Genomic DNA, 17,800 nt, shown 5'->3' on the forward strand with positions numbered 1-17,800 from the left:
ATAACCGGAATGGATCCGCTCTTTGGGGTAGTTGGGGGGGGGGTAATCCTGAAAAATTAGAAAAAATGAGGTATTTTTAACTTACGAACGGGTGATCGGATCTCAATGAAATTTGATATTTAGAAGTATATCGTGTCTTAGAGCTCTTATTTTAAATCTCGACCGGATCTGGTGACATTGGGGGGAGTTGGGAGGGGGAAATCTAAAACTTGGAAAACACTTAGAGTGGAGGGGTCGGGATGAAACTAGGTGAAAAAATGAGCACAAGTCCTAGATACATGATTGACATAACTGGAATGGATCCGCTCTCTTTGGGGTAGTTGGGAGGGGGGGTTAATTATGAAAAATTAGGAAAAATGAGGTATTTTTAACTTACGAACGAGTGATCAGATCTCAATGAAATTTGATATTTAGAAGTATATCGTGTCTTAGAGCTCTTATTTTAAATTACGACTGGATCTAGTGACATTGGGGGGATTTTGGGGTGGGGGAACCTAAAGTCATGGAAAACGCTTAGATTGGAGGGATCGTGATGAAACTTGGTGGGAAAAATAAGCAGAAATCTTACATACGTGATTTACATAATTGGAACGGATCATCTCTATTGAAGGGGAGGGGGGGTTAATTCTGAAAAATAAGAAAAATGACGTATTTTTAACTTACGATGGAGTGATCAGATCTTCATAAAACTTCATATTTAGAAGGACCTCGTAACCCAGATCTCTTATTTTAAATCTCAACCAGATCAAGCGTAATTGGGGGGGGGGGCAGTTGGGGGGACCGGATATCGTAGAAAATACTTAAAGCGGTGAGATCAGGATGAAACTGGATGGGAAGAAGAGAAACCTGTTTAAGATACGTGACTGACATAACCGGACCGGATCTGCTTTCTTTGGTGGAGATTTTTTTTTTTGGGGGGGGGGTAATTTTGAAAATTGAGGTATTTGTAACTTACGAAAGGGTGACCAGATCTTAATGAAATCTGATATTTAGAAGGATCTTGTGCTTTAAAGCTCTAATTTTAAATTCCGACCAGATCCTGTGACATTGGGGGGAGTTGGAGGGGGAAACTGGAATTCTTGGTAAACGTGAAAATTGGGGTATTTTTATCTTACGATTAGGTGATCGGATCTCAATGAAATTTGATATTTAGAGTGAATTCGTGCCTCAGAGCTCTTATTTCAAATCCCTACCAGATCTTTTGACATTGGGGGAGTTGGAGGGGGAAATCCTGGAAAACATTTGGAGTGGAGGAATCGGAGTGAAGTTTGGTGGATAGAATAAGCAAATATCCTTGATGCGTGATTGACAGAATCTTACTGGATTCACTCTCTTTGCGGAGTTGGGGGGAGAGGTTCTGTGATTTGGCGAGTTTGGTGCTTCTGGACGTGCTAGGACGATGAAAATTGGTAGGCGTGTCAGGGAGCTGCACAATTTGACTTGATAAAGTCGTTTCCCTAGATTCGACCATCTGGGGGGCTAAAGGGAGAGGAAAATTAGAAAAAATTAGGTATTTATAACTTACGATTGGGTGATCGGATTTTGATGAATTTTGATATTTAGAAGGACTTCGTGACTCAGAGTTCTTATTTTAAATCCTGACCGGCATTAAGCCTCTTATTTTCCTTTTTAAATCAATCTATTGATTCATAGAATTTTGTTAGAGCTCATACCATATGAGCTCTTGGCTCTTCTTTCCTCGTCACAAGTGCCATATGAGCTCTTAGCTCTTGTTGATTTAGTTTAACCCTTTGAAGCCTTTTTTTTACCTTAAATGAAATACGCGTAAGCTATCTTTCAACATTTTTTTCATAATTGGTTCTAGTGAAAATGCTCCCAATACCTTCGTTCAGTGGAAACGATTTTCCACTGAGACGACGATTTTCATTTTATTGAGAGGCACCAATTTTTGCCCCATCCCCTAAATTTTGAAGAAAATTTCATTTTTCACATCTTCATTTAAAAATTTGAAAAAAGTCATTACCCCCCCCCCACTATGAATTTGCACCCCAGCTCTCATGAATTGTATTTTGGTTTTTAATTCTGTAGCCCATCTAATGAGTTTGATCCTTTTTACCCCCAGTTTGGTTTTGGACTCATTTATATTTTCTTCTAACGTCTTCTCATCCCTTCGAGGACGTCTCACCTGTTGTTAGGTCCTTGCTGGATTTCCAAAAGCAATTTTTGGAAGCCTGTTATGTAGTTTTAGACAATAGGATTAAATCTTATTTGCTATTCTTTGACACAATTCCTCAAACCAGCAGCCAAAACTCTTTGGACTATTCCTCTAGAAAGGGTAATGCCTAGTTTCCTCAATATTCTGAAGTTTCCACGTTTCAGGTCCATGCTTGACAACTATCATTATCATGGTATCTGTTATCCTCATCTTAGCAGTAAGACTAGTCTTCCGAGTCGTCCAGACTTTTTCATTTGTGATAAAAACACACTACCGCTTGTTTTTTTTTTTCACTTTTTACATCTTCACGGCAGCCATCTCACTTACTTATAATGGTACCAACGTAAGTGGAACTATCTACTTAATCAATTTTCTCGTTACCTAACATCACCTCTTCACCCTTATCTATTCCTAGTCTAGGAGAATTAGTTTTCTTAACGTTAAACTTCAAATCTGTCCTACAAAAATTTATTCAAAACCCCCAATAATTCATTAATTTTGCTAGCATTTTTGTCTTGGATGTTCAAATCATTTGCATTTGCATATGTGTGGAGAATTCTACCTCCTCATTTGGTTCCATATTCTCCCGTAACATTTGCCGTGTTCCTTAATTTTTTGACTTGTGATAAGTTTTTCTTCTTTTTTTATGCGTGATTACCTAACATGACGTCTTCATCCTCGTTTATTCCTCATTTTAGTTTGCTAATCGTACCGTTAATTCGTAGCCTCTTATCACACTGAACCCTCAAAGCATCTTGTTCTTTTGCTAACGTTTTTCCTCAGGAGTCTCAAATCGTTTACGTACCCAAATCGAAGACATTTTTACCTTCCCATTTTGATTCCATGTTTTCCTATAGCCTTTGATATGTTCCTTAGTGTAAGATCCATCGGAACAACCCTCAAAAACAAGGATAAAACTCAATACAGGGATAAAACGCTAACATTTTCGTCTAGGACGCTCAAATGACCTGTATGGTCTGAGTCTTGTAGAATATTACTTTCCTTTTTGATTCCATGCTCTCTTATAGCCTTTTTTGTGTTCCTTAGGTCTAAGACCATTAAATAATCCATGTAAATGGGGATAGAATGCAACCCAGTTTAATTCCTCAACATCATACTATTTGCTTCCTACAGAAACCAGACAGTCTTGGATGAAAGTTTTCCTAAAATCGCTAGGTACCTTACCATTCTGAAAAAATCATATTCATAATCTTCTGTAAATTATCTCTAACTTCCCAACCATATTTTTTTTCAAAACTCATTCACCACACTATCAGAACCTGGGGTCCTTATCATTATTTAATCCTTTCTCTAATTAGACAGTTACCCCCCCCCCACCCCACCCAAGCAATAATCTAAGATATTGTCATGATCTTTGTAACCCCATATTGCTTCCGTCAATATTATTATATCAGAAAGGAATTTTTTTTTCTTTTTCATTTCTGGATCCGACAATTACCAACTTATATCGTTAATAGAAAGGATCTTAATGACGTTTGCGAATAAGTAATTTGAATAGTCTTGATTCTGGAGCTCAAGAAATGATTATAGGAAACCCCCTATAGAGAATGTTCCTCGCATTATAAGATAATAGAAGGTGGTCATTAGGAATTCTTTTCTTTTTTTCTCTGCCATAATGGATTCTTTAATATATATTATCGCCAGCGGCTATTCATATATAATTATACTGGTTCGTTTGTAATTTCAACGCTTTTGATAATGCTGATAGACGTTTGATTGGATCAAGACAGTTTGCTTTTGCTTCTAACCTGTTCTGAACGTCAAATTAGATAGTTTCCTCCACCCCAAAAAAAAAGTTAAACCGTCACTAGTGTACTAATGAATAAGTAAACAAACGACTAAACAAAAATGAATACAATGACGAACTTTTTTTTAATTCAGCACAATAGTTACCTGATCTTCATATATATATATATATATATATATATATATATATATATATATATATATATATATATATATATATATATATATATATATATATATATATATATATATATATATATATATATATATATATATATATATATATATATATATATATATATATATATATATATATATATATATATATATGTATATATATATATATATGTATATATATATATATGTATAATATATATATATATATATATATATATATATATATATATATATATATATATATATACAATATATATATACAATATATATATACATATATATATATATATATATATATATATATATATATATATATATATATACTAGCTGTTGGGGTGGCGCTTCGCGCCACCCCAACGCCTAGTTGGTGGGGGCGCTTCGCGCCCCCCCCAAGCTCTCCCGCGCGCGTAAGTCGTTACGCGCCATATTAGTTACGCGCCATTGTAGTTGTGTCCCTATGTCCCACCTGTGGATAATATATATATATATATATATATATATATATATATATATATATATATATATATATATATATATATATATATATATATATATATATATATATATATATATATATATATATGTTTTTAACTACGTAAAACTTGCGAATATACAACATTCTTTGCTGTCCCATTGTCTGTGCATATAAATAGATTGTCAGGTTTACCGACTCTTGAACATGCAACATATAATGGTCCATGGGAAAACAATCCGTATTCAGATCTATACCTCATGATTCTAATGATTGCCCTTGAGCTTTGTTGATGGTGATTGCTAATCGACCATTCCCTGAGTCGCCATCGTCATTTATATATCCCCCTGTGCACCCCGGCGTCCCCTTTGTAGTTATGTCCCTGTGTCCCGGTCGTCATTTATATTCCCTGTGTCCCGGTCGTCATTTGTGTCCCGGTGTTCCAGTCTGTGATTTCTCTTTGAGTGTCCCGGGCGTCATTTATATTCCTTGTGTCCCGGTGTCCCGGTCGTCATTTATATCCCCCTGTGCCCCCCGGCGTCCCCATTGTAGTTGTGTCCCTGTGTCCCGGTCGTCATTTATATTCCCTGTGTCCCGGTCGTCATTTGTATCCCGGTGTCCCGGTCTGTATGTACATTCGTTTTTTAGTTTTGTTTTTCTCCTTTATTTTTTTCCTTTTTTCTTTTTTTTCTTTTTTAGTTTATTTAGATTTTTAGATTTTCAAGTTTTTTTATTAGTTTTTAGTTTTTTTGTAGTTTTTACCATTTTTTTAGTTTTTTTAGTTTTTTTTTTTTTACTTATGTCCTGGTCGTCATTTATACTCCCTGTGTCCGGTCGTCATTTGTGTCTCGGTGCTTTGTTGATTGCTAATTTATATTATATTTATATTTATATTTTTTATATTTATTAATATTTTTTTAGTTTTCTTTTCTCTTATTTTTCAGTTTTTTCCTTTTTTTTAGTTTTTTCTTTTTTAGTTTTTAGTTTTTTTTTTGTTTTTTACCTTTTTTTAGTTTTTTTAGTTTTTTTAGTTTTTTAGCTTTTTTAGTTTTTTTTTATTAGTTTTTAGTTTTTTTTTTAGTTTTTGCCTTTTTTTAGTTTTTCAGTTTTCTTAGTTTTTAGTTTTTTACCTTTTTTTAGTTTTTTTTAGTTTTTTAGCTTTTTTAGTTTTTTTTTCTTTTTAGTTTTTATTTGTAGTTTTTACCTTTTTTAGTTTTTTTTCTTCTTTTGTATTAGTGTAAAATAATTCAGACGTCATATGCGGACAAACACGACGTCACTCGACAGACAGACAGACAGACATAACCCACAAACAAAAATTTTTATATATATTTATTCATATTTTTTTAGTTTTCTTTTTCTCTTTTATTTTTCAGTTTTTTCCTTTTTTTTTAGTTTTTTTCTTTTTTAGTTTTTAGTTTTTTTTATTTTTTTACCTTTTTTTAGTTTTTTTAGTTTTTTTAGTTTTTTAGCTTTTTTAGTTTTTTTATTAGTTTTTATTTTTTTTGTAGTTTTTGCCTTTTTTTATTTTTTTCAGTTTTTTTTTAGTTATTAGATTTTTACCTTTTTTTAGTTTTTTTAGTTTTTTAGCTTTTTTAGTTTTTTTTTCTTTTTAGTTTTTTTTGTAGTTTTTACCTTTTTTAGTTTTTTTTCTTCTTTTGTATTAGTGTGAAATAATTCAGACGTCATATGCGAACAAACATGACGTCACCTGATCCATCCACAGATCCACACACAGACAACTTATTTTTATATATATAGATATATATATATATATATATATATATATATATATATAAATATATATATATATATATATATATATATATATATATATATATATATATATATATATATATATATATATATATATATATATATATATATATATATATATATATATATATATATATATATATATATATATATATATATATGCCTCCAACTATCCTATTGACCTGCCAAGGTATTTCCAAGATAACCTACACCTATTTTGCGCACACTAGATTTTGGAAAACAATGACAGAGCAATATTGGCTTCAGTTCTATAGCTAATAATATATTATATACTAACTATTATACTAATTATACTTATATTATATAATTATTATTATACTATAATATATTGTATACTAATTATTATATAATATATAATAATATACTAATATAATATATTAGTCCTATAGACTAATAATGTTGACCTCCAATTTCCCTTAGTAGATTCCACTTTTAGTGGAGTCTCCAGACGCTACAATGTCAGTGGCACCAAGGAGCGACCCGGCTCAATAGTAACCGAAACTATAAAAAATAGAATTTTGATACCAATAGTTACGTCAAAAGAATCGTATTTTAATGCTGATTTTGAATATATAAGTTTCATCAAGATTAGTCTTACCCATCAAAAGTTAACGGCCTGAGAAACTTTGCCTCATTTTAGAAAATAGGGTGAAACAACCCTTAAAAGTCATATAATCTTAACGAAAATCACACGATCAGATTTAGCGTATCAGAGAACCTTATTGTGGAAGTTTCAAGCTCCTATCTACAAAAATACGGAATTTTGCATTTTTTGCCAGAAGACAGATCACGGATGCGTGTTTATTTGTTTGTTTTTTTTTCCCAGAGATGATCGTATCGACTCTGTGGTCCTAGAATGTCGAAAGAGGGCTCCTTTTAACGGGAATGAAAAGTTCTAGTGCCCTTTTTAAGTGATCAAAACATTGGAGGGCACCCTCGGCCCCCTCCCAGGCTCATTTTTTCCCCAAAGTCACCAGATCAAAATTCTGAGATAGCCATTTTATTCACCATAGTCGAAAAACCTAATAACTATGTCTTTAGCGACGACTTACTCCTCCACAGTCCCCGTGGGAGAGGCTGCAAGTTACAAACTTTGACCTGTGTTTACATATAGTAATGGCTATTGGGAAGTGTACAGACGTTTTCAGGGTGATTTTTTTGTTTTGGGGGGAGAAGTTGATGGGGTGGGGGAGTTACGTGGGATGATTTTTCCATGGAGGAATTTGTCATGGCGGAAAAGAATTTCAATAAAGGGGGCGCAGGACCTTCTAGCATTATTAAAAAAAAAGAATGAAAAAATAAATATGAAAAGTTTTTTCAACTGAAAGTAAATAGCATCATTAAAACTTAAAACGAAAAAAAATAATTACGCATATAAGGGGTTTACCTCCTCGTAATACCAAGCTCTTTATGCTAAAGTATTTTTAGTAATTTCAACTATTTATTCTTCGGCCTTTGTGATTCAGGGGTCATTCTTAAGGAATTGGGAAACAATTTAAGCTTTGGTGTAAAGAGCGAGGTATTGACAAGTAGTAGGAGACAAATAAGTTTTGACCAGGAAAAAATTGGTATAGAAATGTTTTCTTCACCATCCGGACCGGAAAAAAATGCTTAACAACATATCAAAAATCTAAATCTCTAGCTCGATGAAATTGTTTTTTTTTAATGTTTTTTTATTTATTTTCTCAAAAACCGGGAAAAAAAATTAAAAACGTAACTTATAATGTTCTACACATCTTTTTAGATCAGCTTTTGGCTCTGAATTCATTTCTGATACTCATTTCGTTACCTGACCAAAAGAAAAATATTTATCAGCAAAAAAAAAATGGGGAAAAAAACTCTTATTACCAGAGTTGTAGTATATTTGGCTATGTAAACGAAAGGCTTAGAAAAAAAAAGACTAAACAACAATAAACAGGAATGACGAAACACCTCAGCGCCAAACACCATGAGACAAGGTAGGTTCTAACTTAATGTGTTCAGAGAAAAGCTTTTATCTAATTTTTCAAATATATAAAAATTGCACATCATTAAAATATAGGAACTAGATTTTTCATCATCACAGTTAACTGTTATTCTTCTTCACTAAGTTCTTCTTCTTTAAACTTCGAATTGTTGCACGAGCTTCCCTTACAGGTACGGCAGGCTATAGTACACTCAAGTCCGTTTTTATTACAGGTACACTTTTCACTATCACAGCCGTCAATACGACATGAGCATTTGATAATTTTCAGCAGCTGAGACGGAGCGGCAGGGAGATCTGTTTTTATTGGCGCAAAAACTTCGTTATCCTGCAGTTTCCATCCCAGGCGTAAAGGGTCTACTGGGTTCCCGAGCCAGATTTGAACTTGGCAGTAGACACGTAGCGAGTGGTACTTCGCTGCTGCCCGAGTCGGTGGCAGTTCTTGTGGATGCACGAAAGTGGTGGCAGTGCTCACTTTTCTGTGAAAGATTAGCTTTCTGGCAGTGTCCAGGCTCGAAACATCAGGGCAACCGTAAGGTATCAACAATGCTCGCTCTCCTGCTGCCACAATATCGTCAAGCGATGCGAGCTTGTCACAAAATATAGCAGCGCTGTCCCTGAAACTCTTGTTGGAAAGTAGCAGCTGAACGGCTTTGCCCTTTCCTATTCCGTAAAGGTGAGAGGTTGTGTAACAAACCATCACGGCATGACAGAACGGTATCAGATTGCTGACATCTGTTCCTAGCTTCTGCTTCATCTCACTAATATCCCAAGCTGAACTAGTACCGCCAAACTTAGCTTCAGGTGAGAAATATAAACGCCCGGAACGCGAATCTGATCGACTGATCAGAAGAACCAAGATGTCAGTATCATCAGCAACCACGATTGTGTCTGTAAGACTAGCAGCTTCTACGGCTTTTTCTACAATCAGAACGTCGGCGTCTCCTTCCGAGTGGAAAATTCGGAAACCAACGGCTTCCAAATGGTTGCCAAGCAGCTTCAGGAAACGTCCTTTGTTTGTCTTACATGAAAGAAACTCTTCTTTCTTCATGCAGAGGGTCATCTCTTCGGTGAAAAAGACTTGGCGGCCAACCATCCTTGCTCGACGTAAATGGGTAGCATCTTTGATTGCTGGACCACCTTCATATCCGTCAAACACAACGATCGCACTAGGACACCTTGCTTGTACGTAATGGACTTATGAAGCAAAGATGACCTTGAAGGTTGACCCTACCTTCCATGGAACTCGACGTAGAAGAGAACCACCATCCAAGACGATGTTACACGCAGAAGCAGGTCTTGAGTGTGACTGAGTCTCAATCCCGCAAGCCAGAAAGATCGCTTTTGCAAGCTCTGGCTTACTTGCTTTTCTCATAAGGCCATCGCTTTCGAAAAGAGAAGGAGGAATCGTACAAAGTTCGTACTTGAAGTATTCTTCTCGGAGGTCAGTTCGTTGGGCTACTATTATAAACCGCTGGAAAAGGAGCGCCGGATCTATGTGAGCTACCACAGAGGACCCCGCCTTTTTGGCATTCATTAGGGTCACTTGGTCTTTTTTCTTGAAGACTTGCTCCTTCAAGGTTTTTCCCGTCATCTTACTTAGAATCAACTTTCCAGCCACATCGGCCTCGTCAACATTAACATCTTGGGAAGAAGTTATGCCGTTGGCAATGTTTCTAAGCTGATTGTCACCTCTGAACGGAGAAGATTCTCCGAAGTATCCGACGAGCTTCTGGGTATCGTCGAAGTCACGCTCCTTTCTACTGGAACTCATGTCGCGGTGCTGCTCACTTGTCGAGTAACCAATTTTTGTCAAATTTTGCATCAAGAGGTTGATCTCCAGGCATACTGGTCTTGACAGAACCCAAATGGCTCTCTGCTGTTCTGTCATCCCACCTCCATTTGTAAGACCGCCCGATATTTTCAGACTTCTCATATACTCCTGCTCGATGACAAGATCTGCCGAGAGCCCAGCCCAGCGTCGCTCTGATCTTCTAATGGTGTGACCTCCCTGTTCAAATGCTTCGAAGATTGGTGGGTGACTAGTTTGAAGCTTAGCCATCTCTTGTTGGTATATCCAGACCGACTTGACATAGAGGTTATGTCCAGATGCTGCTAGAAACGGAAGCATCTCTACTGCAGATTGTAGGTGCAAATCCCACAGGCCTAGTCTCTCGGCACGTATGAACTTAAGCAGTATCCCAACCATGTCAAGATACTGAAACCAGAGCTTCGCAGTTCTCTGAGTCAGCAGGTCTTGGCATCTCTGCTTGAGAAAGTTTTCAAGTTGCTTGAGCTGGGGATCATGACTGAGATCTTCGGGTGGGAGGTATCCATCCCGTACGTTAGCGAAGACAGTAGACATGTCTAGAGACGCCAACGTCGCTTGCTCTTCTTCGAGGAGATGAGCATATATGGCCGAGCTCACGAGAATGTGAGCTCGAACAGCTTTAGAAATCGCTTTTCCAGAAAGAATGTGCGGCACTGCACCAGTCGCGTATACCAATTCCAGAACCTCTTTCAGACCAGAACCTTCCATGAGGTGTCCTATGCATCCGACGAAACTCATCATCAAATGAAAAACCGCCTAACTTGAGAACAATACTACTCAGCTCATTCGTCGTGTCGGACTTGAGGATCTTCATAGACTTCCACCAGAGCGGCTGGTCAAATGTGAGAACGGGTGTGAATCTGTAGGTTCTGCCTTGTGAAGCTACAAAGCGCAAGGTTGAGTAAATGCAGGATTCGTTGCTAGACGGGAGGTCAATCATGGGCAAAAACAAGACGCTTGCCTTGCTGCGAAGGTTTCCCGTTTCATGATGTATTTGGTTAGAGAAAACTGACTGCATGAATCCATTCCAGCTCGGCCTTGGGACATTCAGGAACCCGGTAGCTAACCAGAGCTGATCGAGTGAGGCATACGGGTCGTTGACATTTTTGCCAGGGATCTTCTCAAATTGCACCTTTGAAAGCACTGTCTCACTTAAGCGGTAAGGGTAGATGGGAATTTTTCCTTTTTGGGCTACTTCATCTAATGAAATTTCAACTCTCGGAATGGGCGATCGTCTGTTAATGAGAGGAGGCGTGACTGTTGCTAGCAGAGCCATCCCATGGAAAGTGTTTCTTCCGTCCATCGTGCAAACATCGTGATCTGCATTATCAGCTACATGCTGCACAGCATGTGTGGAGGTAACTTCTGCAAGGCTAGATTCATCATGGACTGATGCACAGCGTTTTAAATTTCTGGACTTCAGCATAGGAGGAGCAGAATCCATGGCTGTGTAAAGTGTCAATAAGAAATCTGGACTTGAAATGGTGATCCAGTTGCACTGCTAAGCCTAGTTGCAGTGGACAAATGAGGGCACACGGGCGAGCTGGTTGAACGATGGAATTGCCAATGGCAAGCACTTTGAAGGAAATATCGGTTCCAACGAATATTTCATCTAAGAACACCATTAGGCTATCAGGTAGAGAGCCTTCCAGCTGTTCTCCAGAAGAAATCTGCTTTGCGGTCATATATGATTCCTTCTGTGCTGGCAGTCCTTTGATATCACTTTTGATAATCGTTGCTGCTGCTTTAATAAGCTTGATTTTCTCACTCTCTTCGTTATCGGTTTTGTCCAAGTAATAAAAATTCTGGAGTATCGCTGATGCTTTTTCTTTTAATGTCACCACGTCAGCCTTACCGTCAATAGTTGCAAATACTAGCTGGTCACTGAAATATTCCAGAAGCTTGCTCTTCAAGTACTTTTTACAGTACGGTTCAAGGTCTGTCCCATTCAAAAGCTCTCCCATTTTAACAACAAGTTCACTGACTGTATACTGTTCTTCGTCATTTTCTTCGAAAAAAGTAGCCAGCTTCAAAAACGCCTGATATCTTTCATCGTGACCTGGCCTCCCCCTTTTTGGACGTTTTTTATCTGGCTCAGTATCTTCGAGTATTCCAAAAAGTTCTTGCGTCGCAAATCTGGCTGGAAGCCTCTTATTTAATCGAAACATAGAAGAACAGGCTGCGTGATAAATGGCGTCAACTGCGTGCAGGTCTGACACTGCACATATTCGGCGGAAAACGTTATTCGACCAATCATCATCACGGCTTTTGCACACTGCCTTTATGCTCTCTTCAAAGTCTTTAGTCCGAACCTTGTACCACTCGTGTCCTTTTCTGTGGGTAGTGTGGAGATTTATCCTTGTAGTGCAGAACAAGCAACACTCTTGAAAGTTGAAACTTGGAGTCCGTGATCGGAGTACCACTTTTTCTGCTTCCGTCTTTTCTTGCAAGGTTCGTCGTCTCTCATTCTCAATTTTCGACAGGTATATTTTGTTTGTGAAAGTCTTTCTGCAAGCAACATGGACTTGCTTCCCTGCCTCGACAGAGATGCTGGTACCTCTCGTTTTGCTAGCTTCATTGATCGCCGTAGCTCCTTTTTCTGCCAGTACCGACGATTCTGAGGTGTCTATTGAACGTTCACAAAGGGGACATAAAACTGCGGTCTCGGCCATCTAAAAAAGAGAACTGAGAATAAGTGAGCTGTCGGTGACTCTTACAACGAAAACCCTCATTCTGGACCGAAAAATTCGTGCTCCTCTTCGAAAAATACCCCGTGATCGTGTGTCGCTTGATTTTTTTTTTTTTTTTTTTACTTCATACAAAAACAAAACATAAAAAAGAATTAAATGATTAAACGTGATGTTTCTGTCTAATAAAAGAGCACAAAAACAATCGTTTCTTAAAAGGGAAACCATCAATAAACTACTTTTCTTTTCACGGTTCCTCATTCTCGGATTCTGGAAGTATCTAAAAAATAGGCGCAAAAAACGTGAAAAAAAGGGAATTTCGCAACGGGATGGAGATTTAGATTTTTGCTATGTTGTAGAGCTCTTTTTTCTGAACACAGTGGTGCAAAAATAATTTCTGTACCAATTTTTTCCTGGTTCGACCATTTTTTTCCGTATCTTTCCCCTACTAGAGGGGCTGAACTCATATACGCAATAAAAACATACGAATATGGAAGTTTGTTACGTAAGTTAATTCGTAAGTTACGTATATTTTTTACTAATGAAAACGTTCTTAAGAAATTAAAAGTTTTCGTTGCCTTTTTAAGCAATAAAAAAATTTGAGGGCAACATGGCCTACTCCGTCGCTCCTTTTTTTCTCAAAATTTTCCGATTAAAAATATGAGAAAGCCATTTAGCAAAAAAAAGTGTGGCTAAAACAGTGGATTTTAAATATAAATTGCTCGGTTTAATTTTAGTACTAAACGTGTGGTTGAAAAAGCCTTCAGTATATTTTTACTTATATGTTTGTTGATAGTTTTTTTTTAATTGTCTTTGAGCATTGTGCTAGTCGAATAGGCTTGGTAAAAAAAAAAAAAAAAAAAAAAAAAAAAAAAAAAAAAAAAAAAAAAAAAAAAAAACAGAATGAAAACGTGTTATCGAAACCTTTTTTAAATCATTGAAGCACTGCATGACCACAATTGTGCTTTCCAGTCAAAATATTTTGTTTAAGCCGGAAGCCCGTCTTAAAAAAAAAATCAACTTCTCGATTTAAAATAAAAATGTTGAAGGAAAGGAGTTTGAGGGACCGTGGGCCAAGATAAGCTTAAGCCATTCAGGCTTAAAGTCTTCGTTCGAGTCCTGTTCCATGAGAGGATTTTGTATTTATTGTCATAGTGTAAGAAATACAGGAGCTGGACCACATAATTAATCAACTGAATTAGCCTCCTTTTCAATTGAATTCACACCATTTCAAATGGGAATTTTAGACATTTTTACAATTTCCCATTATGAGCTTTAAGATCAAAACAAGTGTGAAATAAGAATTTTTTATGTAATTTAAAAAATATCTTTTAATTATAATCCATTCTTTTTATAGTACTGGTAAAATGTAATGATTTAATATGACTTAGCACCTAATGGATAGTTCGATATGAATTCTAGATAACTGTTATTATCTTTCCCTTTTCTTTCAATAACCTTTAAAATCATACCTTTATCTATTTTTTTTTTTTATTACTTTTCAAAATCAGCTGCTGTAGAATCAAATCGTTTTGGTGGAAAGATATCTACTGGTTCATGCTAAAGATTAATAGCAATAACGAGTTTATTACCATGTTTAATTGTTACAAATTTCATTGCTTTAAGTTAGTATTCAATTCCTAGATCCAAGTCTTCTTTTTTAACGGTTCGATTGTATTTGTTTTCGATTTTAATTTCTATTAAGAGTTCCTAAATCAGAAATAATTTATAGATTAGCATGTAATTTATGATCAATGACATCCATGTTTGCTTTCCTTTCCGAAAATACAACGCAGTAGGTAGCATCCATTCAGTAAATGAATGGATTATCAGGCTTATCATGTAACAAAAGTTTAATTTCTACATCAGCAGTTGATCCAGATGTATAAATATTAGGTTCATGTTTTGAAACATCGAAAAAAAAAATTGATACAATTGATACCGTTTTAAAGTCATGATAGTTACAATAGTTCCACTATCAACGTTTCGATGTTTGTATCCTAAATGTAAGAATAATCCTCATTATTCTGACTAAAATCACATTTTAAATCTTTTTGTGTATATTTATATCCATTCACTCTCACTTCAACTCTATTAATATTTATATGATCGAACACTTTATTGTTTTGTGAAGCATTATCATTTTTTTCGTTTTTTTTTTAATATTATAACAATTTTAGTTGTATTATATTTTTCAGAAACTACTCTTCATGTCAATTATTTATACTTTTTATTATCGCCTTTATAAATATCACACGCTTCCCATCTTAATTCAAATGAACTCTTTTTAGCTACAATACCTTCTAACTCATTTCTAATGAATAAACTAGGATTTAATGTTGGTAGAATCCAAGATAAATATATAAAATCTGCTTTAAAATTTTTAGAACCCTTTTTTTTATAATCACACTATTGTTACTATTCCTGCTCAATGCAATTTGGTTTGTAACACCTCTAAATACGCGATTAATGTCTTGACAAAATGCAAATAATCTCGATAATGGTAAGTATGTACTAACTACATGACCTTCTTCTGTTTTATTATATTTTTTTATTAGACTAGATTAAATTCATCATTTTTCTTTGTATTAATTGTTGGATTTCCACCTGCTTTTGCATCAGCCTTAAAAGTACTTACAATCTTACTATGTTGTGCAAATGAACCAATTGTTGGCGTTCTATCTTTATAACAAAATATTTGTGGCTGCGGTTCTTGAATAATCATCAGAAAATTCTAATAGACTTTTAACGGTTGTTGATACACCAACATTATTATTAGATTCAATTGCTTTACCATTAATGATAAATTCAGCGTTTCTAAACAAACTAAACCCATTATTTGTTAAAATAGCCATATCTTCAGCACTCATATTCGACCCATCATCTCGTGTTATTTTTATTTTTACATGAAGATAGCTATCACCAGGGAGGATCTAAGAATATACATCTTTTGTTATAAAGTTAAAATTAGATAATTCTGAAGCATTAAAATTTGTTTCTCTAATTTCTGTAGATTCACAGTTCGTTGTTGAATAATCGACGATATGCTTTTCAAATATTTTCCAATAATAAGTAACAATTTCATTAACCACCATTTCTGTTGAGAAGAAATTTATTAAATCATATTTCATTTTAAAATTTGTAACACCTTGCCTGTAATCAGGGCAGTTAAGAGATCTTGACCTCTTCTAACTTTACGCCTTTATTATTTCCAATAGCTTCTTTCATCAATTTTTATTTTTAATTACATCATCTGATTCTTTTCGATTTAAATCGATTAATTCTTTCCCACATTCGACACGCTACTTTTTACTTACTCTTTTCGAGGTTTAATAATATTAGTATACATTGATAAAGCTCCATCTTTTACGTTTTTCAGAGAAGTCTTGAATAATTCTGAGTTAGCTATATTCTTAAAGAAACTACCAATACCACCACCGTATTGACTTGTGTATAGAAATCGCTTTTTGTTAATCCACATTTATTATAGTAGAAACTTTATTAAACGTATTTACACAATCACTTATAAGAGATAGATTGAATTAAAACTAATTTACTAACCATTAATTTTTTTTAATTTTATTATGCTTGCTTCAAATTTAAAACGTAATTCAATAAAACATTGAAATCGATAAGTCTACCTATTTGATCTGTAATTGACATTTCAAGGATTAACACACTCTTTTTGATTTATTAAGAGATATGGTCTTTCTTTAGGAATTCCTACGATCAAGTAAACTGGTTCGGTATTAGGTGCAAATGTCCATATTACATCAGATCAAACTACATAAACGATTAAGCTGTCGAATTTTGAACAATGGACTTGAATTGTATCCACATTTCTTGTAATATTTGGAATTTTTATACCTTCATTACTGTTATCCGATAACCGAACATCATTTTCAAATCCTAAAATAATACTGAAATCGTTGTTGAATTTAAATTCTTAGTTATCTTTCAATAATATATCAAATATCATTGTTGCAGGATTAGATGAAACAGTTATCGAAAATTTTCTCTAGAAAAATTAAAGTAATGACTTGGAAAATAATTGAAACACTTATCAGCATACATATCATTGGGTATCCCAACATTAATAAATTATCTACGTTCTCTCAATAAATAAACTAATGGAATATATACGTAAGCTAAAATTGATTAAAAATAAACTTTTTTTGAGTTTTTGCAAAACCTCTCCCTCAGGCTGTTATTTTTTTTTTTTTTTGTGCTGGTGATATCACCAACCTGAGTTCTAAGGAAACCCCGCAGGGTTTTTGCTTAGAGGGAAGCTAGCTGCTTCTTACTCCTTGATCTGGGGCTAGATCGTATTGATACCATCAACTGCTACACGAGGTAACAATGAGAGTCGAACTATTGGATCGTATTCGATGATCAGTCGGTCGTTTCATTGATTCGACCTTGCTGGCCTGTAAGGAGAGTTTCTGCAATCTTTTTGTGTTTCATTTGACATATAGAATCACTAAAAAGGCTACTCTGCTTAAACCTGTAATCTTAGGGTCCGAGTAGGGAGCTTCAACCAGTTGCGCCAACAGAGAATTGTCTAGAGTTATTTACTAATGGGATGGTATTAAAAAAAATACGGTTTAGAAAATTTATCATCGCCTAATGAATGGAGAAACCTGTAAGAGAAATTAAAATCGAAAATAAATACAATCGGACCGTTAAAAAAGAAGACTTAGATCTAGGAATTGAATACGAAATTAAAGCAATGAAATGTATAACAACTAAATATTGTAAAAAACTTTTTATTTCTATTAATCCTAAAGATGAACCAGTTGGTATCTTTGAACCAAAACGATTTGATTCTACAGAAGCTAATTTTGAAAAGAAATTTCAAAAATTAATGGTATAATGTTAAAGGCTATTGAAAGAAAAGAGAAAGATAATAACAATTATCTAGATATTGATA

At 35.0% G+C, this 17,800-nt stretch overlaps 1 protein-coding gene across 1 annotated transcript in view; it reads left to right on the forward strand.

The window, feature by feature from the left end:
• The window catches only part of LOC136026199 (MFS-type transporter SLC18B1-like), a 155,245-nt gene that overhangs the window by 123,627 nt on the left and 13,818 nt on the right, over positions 1-17,800 (forward strand). The gene's annotated exons all lie outside the window — the stretch shown is intronic.

Source organism: Artemia franciscana, chromosome 4, assembly GCF_032884065.1.
Source record: "Artemia franciscana chromosome 4, ASM3288406v1, whole genome shotgun sequence".
NCBI classification, from domain to species: Eukaryota; Metazoa; Arthropoda; class Branchiopoda; order Anostraca; family Artemiidae; genus Artemia; species Artemia franciscana.